The following is a 16,113-nucleotide window of genomic DNA, read 5'->3' as shown; positions in this document are numbered from 1 at the left end:
TGGGACAAGCATTTTCCCGAGGCGAGAGCCTTATATCTGGCGCCCAACGTAAAATTATGGTTCCTAGGAGAGAAAAAATATTCGCAGAATATTTTTTCTTCATTAGTTGTGGGGGAGATTTCGAGTATTAGTCTCTCAATTCCACTCTGGTCGCATCACACTTGAAAAATTGGAAACCTTTGCAATTATTTGATTCGCGGTGGTTAAACCACGTGGCAGTAATTGTACGGTCATTAGGGTCAGGTCGAATGCTCGCACTAAATTTATCCTTGACTGGTTAATGACAATCGGAGACATCTACAAAGCGTTCTAGGGGAAGTGATGTGTGAAACCTAGTTGATTTCTTTTGATTGATAAACAAATCTCCAACCATTTCGCATTTATTCGTCGACTTTATTGCACGGCGCGTAAATCATGCCTACACGTCGGTCCGTTTCTGGTCCGGATTTCGGGATATTATACCATAACCTGCGGGTTGACCACCTAACCGCAGGTGAACTTGATTATGAGCTGCTGCTCCGAAATGTTCGCATCGGTGATGACGAGTCCCGTTGTAAACGCCGGCGTAGGTTGAATGGAATTCTGAAAAATGAACGTGAAGGCCATGAATCCATTATTCACTATCACCAAGATCCAGCATTGGATCTAAGTATGTGCCAGCAACGGTACAACGAACTCACTCGCATTCTAACAACTACGCCGAAAAATGATACAGAATTTTGTAAAGCCAGACTGTTACATTTGGGTCACCGATTGGCGGTAATCGAAAATCATTGTCATGAAGAGCTGCGATTAAAAGTTAGCCAGGAATTCAATAAAGTTCTCGATCTCTTGTCCGAACATTTTTGGGAGGAAGACAACTCTTCTTCAGAGATCAGGGAACAAGAGGTCGTAAACAGCGAATTGTTGGACGAAGCAGCGGGGGGAATCAGCGAGGCCGGTCCTTCATACACCACTACTACTGTAACCTCCACGGGAACCATACCTAGGACTCCGACAGAAACACTCTTCGTTTCCCAGGATGACTTCAATAAAGCTATGGTTAGTATTGGTACTCTGATAAAATCATTGACAACCCAAGTCACCAATTTGAAAGAGCACTTGAACCAACCGCAAGTATCGCAGCCGAGCCGACCAGCGGCGAATCTAAATGAAACTAACCCCTTCCTGTCACCAGATGATTATCTACCAGAAATTAATCCGCAGCTCTCCTATCTCAATAACCCAGATTTCAGAAAAGTATCCCGCTCATCTACAATAACCACCAAAGCCATAACCAGGGGAATACCATTTCCAACACCCGTCTCCACCACCGCTCAATCTAACCCAGTTAGACAGCATAACCCATTTTTCGGGAACGATGAACAAAACCAAACTTTTAACCGCAGAATCGACGAAATTCAATTCAGTCCATTTCACGATGCAAATCATCTCGAGCGGGAAATACCCGTTACATATTCTAACTACCCACCCAGGCCGCGATTTCCCCCCGAAGCTATCCCACGGAAAGTCATTCCAGTGTCTCAATGGAAAATAAAAAAATACTCCGGAAACGACCAGGGTTTGAGCTTGAACGAGTTTTTGAACCACGTTCAGCAACTAGCCATTTCTGAACACGTAAATGAAGCCGATCTGTTTGATTCCGCGGTACATCTGTTCGATGGAGCTGCGTTATGTTGGTACACAGCTCAGCGCAATCGAAACTCGCTGTTGGGATGGGCACACCTAGTCCAAGAACTTAAAAATGAGTTTAGGCATCCAGATCTTGACTCAGTCCTTCGGACAAAAATCTATCAGACACGGCAACAAAAGGGCGAATCTTTCCAGCAGTATTACTTGCAAATGGAGAAGCTTTTCTTAGCCATGAACCATGGATTAGCCGACGTAGAAAAAGTGGAGGTATTGAAAATGAACCTTCGTTACGATGGGAAAAAAGCACTCATTGGACGTAACGTTAGGACGCTCAGAGAATTGATGGCTATAGGCAAAGATTTAGATGCGACCGATTACTCTGCCTTTGCAAAAGTTTTCGGGTCCAATAAGAAGGAAACATGCGCCATTTATTCAAATACTGACGTCATCAACCCCCCAAGGACATTTTACAACAAGAATCGTCAAGGAGAACACAACTCATTGCGTTACAAGGGTAACAAGAGCGAGGGAAACTACTCGAACGGGGGGGACCGCAAACACAACCCGAAAAATGACAATAAACCCTCGTCGTATAATAAAAACGAAAAAACCTATCCTGACGAAGGCCAGGAAGCAGGACCTAGTAAACCAAGTCCGCTTATGAAGCTAATTGCGAATTACGTACCTCCAACCAATGGAGAATGTTTTAATTGCGGAGAGCTTCATAAGCTTAAAGATTGTCCAATTCCCCGTAGAGTATTTTGCGCCAGATGTGCACTTAAGGGTTTTACGGCAGAAAACTGCCCCTACTGTTTAAAAAACTCCATCAGGAAGACCTAAAGTCGCTGGTTCTTCCTACAGCGCAAGAAAAAAATGATTATTCTTCATGGATGTCTGAGATTTGGCGGTTTTATGAGCCAAGGTCAGATAATGAGGAAGAGCACAAACCATCGAGTCAAATTAATAAAATAACGTTTTCTAATTTCTTAGACAATCGACCTCATGCAGTGGTCCAAATATTCGATATTCGAATTAAAGCACTTCTAGATTGTGGAAGCAACCTATCTTTCATTAACTCACAAGTATACCGTCAACTGCACGGGGTCCGACTACGAAATCTGTCTGAACCAGTGGAATTACAAACCGCCGACGGATCACCATTGGATGTGCTTGGAGAAATCATGATTCCCTTTACGTTCCGAGGCAAAACGAGAGTTATTCCCACTTTGGTGGCCCCTAATCTCACCAAGGAATGTATATGCGGAATGGATTTCTGGAGAGCCTTCGGTATATACCCGTCAATTGCCGCTATTCAGGAGACGCAGTCAAAATTGGACCTTCCAAGACCAACTCCAGAACCATTTCTATCTAAAAAGCAACAACAAATTTTAGATACCACTAAACTAAACTTCAAAATCGCCGAGGCTGATCGCCTAGATACGACGAAATGGTGTGAACATAAAATCATCATGAAAGATGAAGTGAAATCCGCCAAACCGATACGACTGTACCCCTACCCCATATCCCCTAAGATTCAAGAAGGTTTATTTGCCGAGCTGGACCGATTACTCGAACGGGGAATAATAGAGGAATCAAATTCAGATTGGTCGTTGAATATCGTTCCCATTCGAAAATCCTCGGGAGCGATCCGACTTTGTCTGGACGCCCGCAAGCTGAATGAAAAAACCGTACGTGATGCTTACCCTCTTCCCCATCCGGGACGGATTCTAGGCCGACTCCCACGGGCGAAATATTTGTCGACAATAGACCTCTCGGAGGCATTTTTGCAAATTCCGCTTGCTAAGGAGTCACGCAAGTTCTGCTCGTTCAGCGTTCAAGGGAAGGGGATGTTCCAGTTCACCCGATTGCCCTTCGGTTTAATTAACAGTCCAGCAACCTTAGCGAGGTTAATGAATCGAGTTCTGGGGCATGGGGTGCTGGAACCGAATGTCTTCGTTTACTTGGACGACATCGTCATAGTAACGGAGACATTTGAAGAGCACGTACGGCTTTTGAACGAAGTGGCCACACGACTACGAAAAGCGAACTTGTCAATTAAGCTAGAGAAGTCTCATTTCTGCCGGAACGAAATTCCTTTTCTAGGTTACATTCTGTCATCGCAAGGATTACGAATTAACCCTGAGAAAATAAAACCAATTGTGGAATATGAGCGCCCCACTTCAATCACAAAACTCCGCCGTTTTATCGGAATGTCTAACTATTATCGGCGTTTCGTTGCCGATTTCAGTGAGACTACCGCAGCCCTTTCAGAACTTCTTAAAACGAAGTCAAAATTTCTGAAATGGACTCCTCAGGCGGAGGAAGCATTCCAGGCAGTGAAAGAAAAATTAATTACAGCTCCAATTTTGTCCAGTCCGGATTTCGACCACGAGTTTGCTATCCACACAGATGCCAGTGATTACGCCATTGCCGGGGTTCTCACCCAGAAAATTGACGGCTTAGAGCGAGTCGTGGAATATTTCTCCCGAAAACTGACAACCCCGGAACGGTCATACCATGCCACCGAGAAAGAAGGCTTGGCAGCTCTTCTTTCAATAGAACATTTCCGCGGCTACGTGGAGGGCAGCCATTTTGTTTTAGTCACAGACTCTTCGGCGTTGACCTTTATTATGAGATCGAAGTGGAGAACTTCCTCTCGTCTTAGCCGGTGGAGTTTGTCCCTCCAACAGTACGACATGACAATTACTCACCGTCGAGGGAGGGAAAATGTTGTACCCGACGCGCTCTCGCGGAGCATTATGACAATTTCCACTCGCTCTGACTCGTCTTGGTACAATAATTTGAGACAATCTATCCTGGAAGTACCAGAGGATTACCCAGACTTCCGGATGGAAGGGGACGTGATAATGAAATATGTGTTCAATGATGATTTAGCGGATCATCGATTCGACTGGAAAATAGTCCCCAGCCCAGAGAGTAGAGAGGACATCATGAAAGGTAATCATGACGATTGTATGCACATTGGGACTGATAAGGCTTTAGCTCGAATCCGCCAACAGTACTACTGGCCAAATATGGTTAGGGATGTTAGAAACCACATTCGAAAATGTGCGCACTGCAAGGAAATCAAGGCCCCAAATGCGTCCACCATCCCTCCTATGGGAGACATACGCGACCCCTCCCGACCCTGGCAGATAATCGCGCTAGATTACATAGGACCCCTCCCTCGATCAAAATCCGGTAAACAATATATACTTGTGACCATGGACCTTTTCAGCAAGTGGGTGCAACTGCATGCTTTTCCCCAGATCTCAGTCAAAACCCTCTGTACCGAGTTAACTGACCGCTGGTTTTTTCGCAATTCGGTACCCGCGATTCTACTGTCTGATAACGCAAGCACTTTTACGTCTCGAGAATTTAAACAACTTTTAGATCGCTTTGAAATAAAGCACTGGCTTACGTCGCGGTATCATTCCCAAGTGAACCCGGTAGAACGCGTCAATCGTGCCATTAATACCGCGATACGTTCATATGCGAGAGAAAATCAACGCGAGTGGGATTCGCGATTGTCGGAAATAGAAGTAGTTATAAATTCCACTATTCACTCCTCCACTGGATACAGTCCGTTTCGAATCGCGAAATTTGAAGAAGTCGTTCTCAAAGGAGCAGATCATTCGAAATTTAGGGATGAGACAGAAATTACAATCGAAGCACGGCTTGCCCGGATTCGCGAGGATTCACCACAACTGTACTCAATCGTACAGAAACATCTCGTGAAAGCTCATGCCACATCCACCAATATATACAACCTTAGAACGCGTAAACCCGCTAAACCCTTTGAAATAGGAGATACAATATACAAAAGGAACACTAAGAATTCGAATGCGAGCGAGTTTTATAATGCAAAGCTAGCAGCTCAATATGTACCTTGTACGGTGGTTGCAAAATATGGGTCATCGTCATATGAACTAATTGATTCCATGGGTCGCAACATTGGCGTCTGGCCGGCTAGCTTGATAAAGCCAGCGTAAAATGGCCGCAATCTGTAAAGGAAACTGTTGAAATAAAATGGATACAGCAGGAATGTGTTTTTATTATTTTGTTTAACTCACCATTTTGCCTACTTCGCTAACGGTACGTTCTGATGCTTTCCGCGGGGCATCTCAGCATAGTTGGCGCATTCTGAGCGCTACAGTCGAGTTAAAGGCCGAGTAATTGAAAATGATTTTCCTCTCAAGGTCTTCCAAACAAGCATCGACAAAATGAGAGTGAATTTACTTAACTATGATCCGATGGGTTTCGAAGCTAAAAGTTAACTGAAACCCGGATAATTGATGAACTTACACAACCTTGTTCGTGAAGTTTGGTGTTCCCCTCTAGCAACCACACGAAAAATCGGAATTTTTACAGCATGAATCGATAATATTTGCACGATCTCGATAGGCCAAGTATCGATTAATCAGGAGATCTCACTCAAACAATGATATTTATCTCTAACAATCGATCTCGATGGCGATCCTACCCAAGGTTCGACAAATAACCGATGCAACTTTAATTTAGTCTTGTGCGATCGTTCGTATCTGTCGATTATCTTCGTAGTATAACCCGTGGCGTGTAGGTCTTGTACCCCTGTGCCGTGTAATAATTTGGAAGATGACGTGTGATATGAGAGGCGAGGTCATTCACCTTTCCGGGATGTTCCATCGAATGAACCCAGTGTGCTTTGCTATCGTTTCGATCGTCACAACTGGTCAAGGATTTTGATCATTTATTTAAAAAAAAGGTATTCGAAATGTGCCTAATAATTTGCGCAGCTATTGCCTCGTTCATTTAGTGTTGTAAGATAAGATTTGTTTTCGGTGGCCACCAAATTTTCAAGTGTGATGTTATTTTCGTTTTTTTGTTGTTGTTTAGTTATCTACCGTCAATAGTAAGTAAAAAGTTCTAAAAAAAAAAATCAATTGTAAGTAAATTTATTTTTTTTTGCCTGACCAGAGGGGGAATGTTACCGTCATTTGGTAACAATTTAGTACGTGTTGGATTTTAGGGAATATTCTGTATAGCTAAGCTTTCGTCAACGGTCATTTCAAACACGAGTGGGTGGTTAATTAAACTGCATTGGTGGCACTGCTGGGGGTGGCAAATTAAACTGCGTTGGTGGCACTGCTGTCGGTGGGGATTGGAAAGCAATCCACTGAACTGATCCAAAACGGAAGAACGGAGAGAATTTGGTTTGGAGAGAATTTGGTTTGGGGAGAAATTGGTTGGAGTCGATTGGAGATGGGAGAAAAATCACGATATATGAGGCAGAAAAGTCACGACCGCTAAACGAGACGCACGAGTTTTTTTTGCATTCGCGAAAATAGTGAGCCGAATGGCTTCCCTAAGGACGAGCCTCGTTAAACCTTAACCCGCACGAGGCCGGTCCCTGAATTATCGCCAGTTGTGTTTGGGTGAACCCAAATTTAAGCCTGAAAACGCAACAATATCAACGGGTGTTAATACCCTCCGGATTGAGCCGTAAGTTCCGACGTACCACGTGCCGTCCACAAACCGTACCCGTGATCGAAGGGATTTTCGCCCCGCCGCAAACCTTCCCTCCATCGAGAGCCGAGAGACCGTAATCGTCAGGATCCAGATCCGCCGTCCAGATCAGCTGCCATCATCATCACCACCACCACCGCCGCCGCAGATCTTCACTACCCCGCCATCCCACCGTGTATCCACCGTCGTATTGACACAATAAAACGTAGAAGGTATTTATTGATTAAGTGTAGGTTACCACACGTCCGAAATCTCCCCCATAGCCACAACGCCCTGGGACTCGGTGAATAAAAGAGGCCTTGAGTGCCCGCTCCAAGACTCCCATACCAGGAGTCGGAGTTTTAGCGAATCCCCATCTGGGACAAGCATTTTCCCGAGGCGAGAGCCTTATACGGTGGATCACTTTCAAAACGAAAACGTTCCCGTGAGTGCAGTTTACCGGATCCTTGCAACCCTGAGCGTGAAGCGGAAGGCCGTTAGCGGCCGTCCGGCGAAGATAATGACGAAGAAGGTAAAGGAAGCGTTGAAAAAGACAACAAGGACGGAACTGGCCGTCAACCAACAATTGTACCAGGAGGAGTGTCTTGAGAAAATTCTTCTGCAGTTCTCAAAGGATAATCAAGCGGATGAGAAGTACATCTTCTGGGCAGACAAGGCGTCTTTTCAGTACGCCAAGAAGACGCTGGAGTATATTGAGCAGAAAAACATACCCTACGTGCCGAAAGAAAGGAACCCAGTGCCGTCCCATTGAGGATTTTTTCGGCTCGCTCGGTGCCCTACCCGACCAGGAGAAAATAACTGGCCAATAATCCGAGCATACTACTTTTTGGTATCATACCAAAACCTGGTAGTAATTGATTATCAATTATTAATACCTACATTGAGGTATTAAACAGATATTGAAGAAACATTTTTCAATACCTGCTTAATACCTTAATGAGGTATAATACTTTATTTTGGTATTATTGATGTATTTCAGTAATTTTTACAAATACCAAATCAATACATTAGTGAATATCTCCATACAGTGAATTTTGTTATTGGAAGGTTGAAAAGGTTTTGTGATCATTCAGGGATTATAATAACTCGTTTCATTATCAACTAGTTATTCCTAGTACATGTCTCAGTTATTATTTCAGCTATTTTACCTCTTATGCAAGGCTGCCTAATACCTTATTGTGGTGGTCAAGTATTGGGTGCAGTATACCCGAATTTAGTATTCTGAAGTTATTTTATTCTGCTCGGGTAGTGTACAAAAATAACTGGCTTGCCAAGGATACTAAGCAGTTGACCACCAGGATCTGGAATTGTATCCGGAAGATGGACGTCAGTGCCGTCCAGTGCTCTTGTGAGAGCATCGCGACTAAGTTGCGTCGTGCGGCAGACCAGAGCCTCTTCTCCAATACTCATGCACGCTTTTTTGAAGAATAAACATTATGTTTTAATAAAAAATACTAAATTCGCTGAATTTTGACGTAGGACTACGTCTTTGTTTTCGATATAGGGGTGCACGTTGCAAATTCTACAAAAATGGTATGTAACGATAAGTGGTCCAATTTTAAACGCATATGATTCAGCCATCTCACGATAAATTTTAAATTTTTTTGCGCATATCGCCCCGAAATACTTCTAAGAATAGATTCCAATAGATAAACCCAAAGATTTTTAATATCATGGCATTAAAAATTTAAATAATGAACAACCTAGTCAAAATATCGCGCATTTACACGCAGAAGATAGCGCTTCCCTAGTCCAGCACGATAGATTTGTGTACCTAACGCGCAACGCTGCTATGGATGACGTCATCATCGACTATTTAAACGGACCGATTTCGCCGAACCAGCTCAGTTGCTTGTTGAACAGCGGGCGAAGCAGATCACTGCGCTTTGTGTTTTCACAGCCAGTGTAGCTGAGTTAGAAGTCCATTACACTGCCTGTGGAGGTACGCTACCCAGTGAATGCGACTGTGCTTGCCGTTCAAACACTATGCTAGCTTTTGGTTGTGCTCGTTTCCAGCACACTTTTATGTATAATTATTCGTACACAAAATAGTTTGTACATGCGAGCTCCACTTGCAAACACGGTTAACATAGTGTCGTGGTATTAGTTGTCTCTTTAGCTCTACCCATCATCATTAGCGTTGATTCATTTTGCTTTGTGCGCTTGGGTTTAATGTTTGGGGCGAATGTGTAGGTAGGTAGATCTAATTTGTTACTAAATTGCACAACGAAAGTTTATTATTTACGTTCGATCAATTCATTGATTCATTTCCCAATCACGTGATTCATTTCCACTCAGCCTATAGTATTTTGATTCTACTAATAAGTACATACTACAAAGCCTATTTATGAATGAATACACTGCCACTTGAAAAACCGTTGCAAAAACGCATCTTGTCCATATATAAATTGTTTTTGATTATTATATATTTATATTTCGATACATGATTAAGACCACTGCATTCGCTATATTTGTATGCGTACTTTAGGAAAGTTACAATAATGGCAAAATATAACTAGAATGCTGGGTCTATACATGAAATGTGATTATATTGTGTAAAATTTGATTTTTCTTCACTGGTCCGGGTTTTTTACCACACACAATCGAAAAGTTTTTACAAGCTAATCTTATGGTATAAAGATTTAGTTCCAGATATTAGTTCGGTCACAGTTTTCTGTCTTCTTTCTTCAGATCTTCTTAAATAAGTTTAATCGGATTCGATCACCTACTACAAATGAAATGACCTGATAACCAAGAAGGTTTGGTTCAATATGTAATATTCGATGTTGAATGGTTGTGATTAAACCATACTTGAGAAATATGTTTGTTTTATTATTACTATAAATGTACTAAGAAAATAAATATTTTTCATTAAGTATTATAGTCCTACGTCTACAGCTCGTGCAACCCCATAGGGCTGCCCCTTGTAGTTTTTTTATTGTTTTTAAACTACATGACTGAAAAAATTCGCATTTTTTATTGAACACCCGTTATTCAGCGCGCTGAGTCATTTTCGTGTTATCTTTGTGAATCCGACTACGGAACCTCAAATCATTGGATATCCAACTGTTTAGCAGTAGTGCAATTGTTATTTTGAGTTTTCGGTCGTCCTCACATGTTTGGACGACTAAAAACCAGAGACCTTCCTTATCGACAGCGGTAAAGAGCTTTAGACTTTCCTGCAAGCGACATGAACTACTTGTGAGTTTAACTTACCTGCTGTGTGTTTTTGTGCAGTCATTTTTCCCGATCCTTCCCATTCTACTTCCTCTCTCTTCCTTATCCTTTCCTTCCGATCAGCAAAATGATGAGAAGACACGGCAAGGCACAAATCGCCGACAACACACGACGAATTCGCCATTTGAGTTAATATATTCTGAAACGTTGCAGTTCATTGAAGCTTCTTCGTTTACGAACAGGAGGCCCAGGGTTCGTTTTCGTCTGTTGTTCACTATACATTTGCAGCACGTTCAATACAGACATTCCGTCCACTGAAGCGATAATCGCTCTAGAATAAATTGATTTGGAAGAATCTGGGAAGGCATAGCTGGAGGCGATAATCTCCCAAAGAAGTTCAGTTTGATGATAATCACCAAACAGCAGATGAGCCATGTTAGGTTGAGTGGAAGTTGCGATGTCAAGTACTGAGTCTATGTGCCATTGAATAATATCTACATCACTGGCAGAATCGGGGGAAATATGTATCACACCCACACAGATATTAGTAGCACGACCACTAATATGTACCCATAGTTGTGCGAGATCGTGACTCTAAGTTTTATGCTTGGATGAGTGCCGATTGGAGACTGCGATAAGCACACCACCGCCTGGTTTTTTAACCTGTACTGTTTGGTTGGCGGTCGTTACCGTATGTCATGTACCTTGAGCCGAATATCTGGAGTAAGTTGATTTGATTATTCAGCGAAGTTACGGTCAGAACAATAACATCATGTTCGGCATCTGAAGCAGCGACAAACAATTTGTCAATTTTTGTGTGTAATTCTCTATTCTCTCACGTTCTGGAGCCAAATTCTAACAGTTACGTCCCCTAGTAACTAGAAGAATAGTTCCTTCAATTCACAATGTGGCGATACTGTGAGAATAAGACCCCTGATAGTAGATACAAAGATGCCCCTGCCAGTAACATACGCTTGCAATGGAGGTGGACTTTCAGCGGAGGCAGTATATGTATGTCCTACTTTGGAAGGACACATACATTCATTGCATTTACCTGAGCTAACAGATGCGAGACCTGCAAATCGGTTTAACTGACCGGAAACGATCGTAGTCATGGCTTTCAGGCGGCGTCAGTGATGGAGTCGAGCCGATTGTGTACGCTGGAAAACTGCAATTGTTGATCGGATTCAGGGTGCGCAATATCTATAGTAACTATAGCTTTACCTGAGCGAGAAGGCCGCTACCATCACATTTATGTTCCTTGGAGAGAAGATGGACGTCGGTGACGGAGTCTCGCTGATCACGCTTGCCGGTGGACTACAATTGTGGTTCTTAGTTAAGATGCGCAGCGTCCTGAGTAACTTCGGAAGGACATATACCCTTCTTGACTTCACCTGACCGGAAGTAGTCGCAGCCATTGCCTTCAAACTCCGTGTCAAACAGATGACGTGAGTGATCGAAACGAGCTGTTTACGTCCGTTGCTAAGCTACAATTGTGGTTCAAACTTAGAATGTGTTGTATCTATAGTATCTTCGGGAAGACATATATCGTCCTCAGCTTTACCTCACCCGAACAAGTTTTATGGCTAACAGATAGACGTCGATAATGAACTCATGTTGATCACACCCATCGTCAAGCTGCAATTGTGGGTCTAGTTTAAGGCGCGCAGTATATGTGGTAGCCTACGACTTATACCCTTCTTGGCTTTACCTGGTTAGACAAAGTCTCTGTCATCGTTTTCTCGTTGTTCTAACCGTGTTTCACTTGTTCTTGCGTCAGTCCGCCGCTAGCTTAGTCCTATCACCAAGTTAGTTTCAGATTTTGATGAGACGAAGTCGAAGCTTTTAGGACGTCAACAATGCACTTTTCAGATAAATTTGCTTCTACTGAACTGAGTAGACTAAGCGCTGATTTATGAGAATCACGTCGAACCGTTGTTTCACCGATGGATCGGAATAAGGTTTCTTTAACATGTAATCTAAACAATCGGTTTTTCTACGTCTCCGGAATAAGTTTTACAGCGGAACGGAGCATTTATAAAATGCTTTAGGCGATTTATTTTAAATGTTTAAATTGACTGACAGTTTTACATATGACAGCGTGTATGGAATGATTTGAATAGAACTATATATACACGGACTTCAACATTGTCACCCTCAATCACAAGTTTTATGTTGTTCTGCTAACCGAATCCTTCTGCTTGGTCTAACACGTTGAACGATAACAGTACTGCATATCTTAGGTGATGGAACATGATGAAGGTGACTTCCGTAATCCTAATGTTCCTTCTGTTTTCAATAAATGTGCTACCTTGCGATTACTCGCACAAAATTTGAAATCCACTACTAGACCGTAACAACGCCTTTTACATCCACTTTATTCATGGCGACAAGTTTCTATGTTTTTGAAACAATGTATACTAGATCGAGCGATTTTTATGCTGATTTCGGTTTTTGTAAAGACGCTGAATCGCTTTGGATAAAGACTCGACACGTCTATCGTTTGTTTACCATTTATCTGTCAGTGTCATTCCAGTCGAGCACGAGACCTGTCAATGGCCCTCGTTCCAGAAGGATTCGAAGCAATTTTCTTCGAATTGATTGCTTTTGACAAGTCTCGTACTCGATTGGAATGACACTTACAGATAAATAATAAGAATAAGATAGAGATGGTGAGTCTTTATCCAGAGGGATTCAGCGTCGTTAGGTTTTAGATTCGACTCGCTGTAGGTTCGCTCTAATGTTTATGAAAGTATATACAAATGACAGTTCCGAGCGAATCTACAGCGACTCTGATCTAAAAAATGAAATCAGCATCATTTGTCGTCCGTTGCTAATACAATGAAAGGATATTGAAAGTGCTCAAATAACTTACCAGAAGTAAATTTTGAATATTACCTTTTCTTTGTAAGTTGAGTGGCTTTTACATAAGCCCTATAGCAGCCTGAACTGATTGCCCTGAACGCTGAATGATGTGTTGAATAGATAGAGCCAGTTGACGGTCTCGAAAAGCACGTAAAGATAAAAAATCAATTTCCCTCCTTTTCTACCTTTGCTGCCCGCAGCAAACTGCCTTTTTCGTTTCCGTCTGATAAATCTTTTTTATTCAATCTAGAAATGTTATTTGCAAGAAACCCCTACCGTTGCCATTGTAGTGTGCCACTCGCATTTTATTTGCCTTTTCGATTTTTTCATAAAGGGTAAAGCGAGCTAGTTATGGCAAACGTATCAGTATTGGCGCGACAAATATTCGAGTGGAATTTATGCTTGTAATGGAACAACCTGTGTGAACATTTGAAAAATCGAGTTTCTTGTATGCGTTTTATCTTCGAGAGTGTCTTTTTCGTAGTATAATTTGTTCTATACTTTCAGGTTTCGTTATAGCGTTATTTTAGATAAGTGACTGTAAGTTAGAAAACGGCAACTAGCAATCATGTCAAACAAAAATGAAACCGCCAAGGAATGGAATAAAATCCAATGGAATCAAACACAACGCACAGTATACAATTATCTGAACTATAAACTGTTGCGAAATTAAAAATGAAAAACCTGCATCCAGTACCTCAAAATAAACAGCCAGCACCAACAATGAGGAAAGTAATACCTACAACGGAGTGTTCACCACACATCTGATCGCTAGTATCAAGGCAGTAATAAAGATGATGGGTGTAATAGACCCGTTATGAAAGCGTTGCGATAAATGGCACTTTGAATTTTGCTGCGAGGAAAAATAATCATTATGATTGCTTTGGAAAAGCACGGACAATAACGTAACTGGTGTATTAACCCTACCAATAAAGTCCTTTACCATGCAAACGGTTATCCGTTCGATGGCTTTCTGCTTATCGATAGCAACCTGTTTGCTTGCAGTTGCTACCCGTGTGGGTTAATTTCTTCTCTATGGTTCACATTGACGACCATGGGCGCCGTGGGGCTTTCCCCCCAGCACGTGGCGTCAGGCAGAGGGTAGTCGTAAAGAGTGCATTTAATCATTTCAGAGAAATTATTAAAGCAATTAACGCACTAGACTAAACAATATACTGCAGTTGTTCTACAGATGGTTTATTAGCATTTTCAACGAACTAGCATTGGCTTTGAAGACTGTAGGGTCGAATGCAATAATCTAATCAAACCAATCCATTTAACTCGTTTAACTCGTGGAAATTAATAATCCTGTTTTTTTCTTGTCTCATGATTTTGCACATACGATTTCCTAGAATCGTATTTAAAAACGTTATTAGATGTATGATGATTTGTTTTTACCTTATCATTTATGAAGAAGTATACAATAACCACAATTTATCGATTTTCTAGAAGACCGATTTTCCTGGTACTACAAAGAGACGACATTTTTCCCTTTTAATGGTGCACACTAGATAAAATAAAAAGGAATACGATATTGGCAGGACGTGTAGCGATAAAGTGTTTCTATCGTTCTGTCTTCAATGGAATGTCCGGCACAGACCCAAATTGAACTTGACAAGGAGACAGCTATTGGCTATTTATATGAAAATAGAACGGATCCAATTCCCGCATGTAGTGGAACGTAGTGGTTCTGTGGAAAAGTTTGCTATCTCTTGAGACAAGGATGAATCGAGCAAAGTGGTTTTTGATTAGCGAGCGTATTATTGGACTTGTTTTACCGACGGAAGGGATTAGAGAATCAGACATAACTAGTATTTATATCAGTGAAATAGTGAAGCTATCACAATAAAATTTCATGTAACATTAATTTTGTTCATTTATACAATGCAAATTGACATCAAATGAACTAACGAGGTCTATGTTTAGTTTAGAAAATGTATGAAAAAAACCTATTTTAATCCACGTGGTGGTGCAATTGTGGCTTTCTAATTTCTCCAAACTTTGATTCCATGGCTTGTTATGTACAACAAAATTGTGGAAATGTTTATTATATTCTTAGTACACCTTGAACCTATGTACAATGGTCGCCAACCACGAATTTGATAAGCTACGTGCCGACTTTGAAACGAAAAATTATTACATTTAATAAGGTTAATTAGCTTTAGTTCAATGTTGTCATCTTGCTAACTTATTTGGGCATGCGGGGGTGGGTGCATGAGGAGGACGAAAGGTACTATTCACATCATTTAAAACTAAACCTATTATACCCCCATTTATGACTATACCTTTCATTCAACTCTCCGGAAGTCGCGCAAATGGCTCACTGAACGAGCACCCGCTGGTGCCCTAAGACGATTTGGTTAGATTTTCAAAGCAGCGTGCACTCAGTGCACTAGTGCGACTGCCGGAAGGTTAAGATTAAGATTGTAAGAATCGAGTCAGCAATATATGAAAAACGGGAATGATTTCAATTTCGGAACTTCGCTATTTCTTCGGATCCTCCGGAATCCTCAACGATTGTCAATGGGGTCAAAGAGACTTTGATTTGTAGTTAGTGGTCTAGATAAACACTTGCACTAATTTAGAATTCATCTCAATTAGTTTTGCATATAATAATTATACCGGTTTGTATGGGAATTTCGCATGTGACCGCATGCTTCAACCTGAAACACAGGAACCAGAACTCCCATTCCAATGGAATTTAGTAGCAGTCAACAGGGATGCTGTAGCTTTCATTTGAGACCAAATCTGATAAAATCAAGTAACACATTTCTGAGAAGCAGATGTGAATTCAATTCAGGAACATAGCCACCTTCCCGCAGGATCCGGTTCTGCCGAAACTGTTCAAATTGGTCATTGTGGATTCGATTGGGCATCAGTGAGCCAAAACTATAAATCCAAGCAACTCATTTTATGAAGTTTTGCATATTTTAG

The sequence above is a fragment of the Topomyia yanbarensis genome, chromosome 1, assembly GCF_030247195.1.
Source record: "Topomyia yanbarensis strain Yona2022 chromosome 1, ASM3024719v1, whole genome shotgun sequence".
In the NCBI taxonomy this organism is placed as follows: domain Eukaryota; kingdom Metazoa; phylum Arthropoda; class Insecta; order Diptera; family Culicidae; genus Topomyia; species Topomyia yanbarensis.
Note: the sequence above shows the minus strand (reverse complement) of the source record.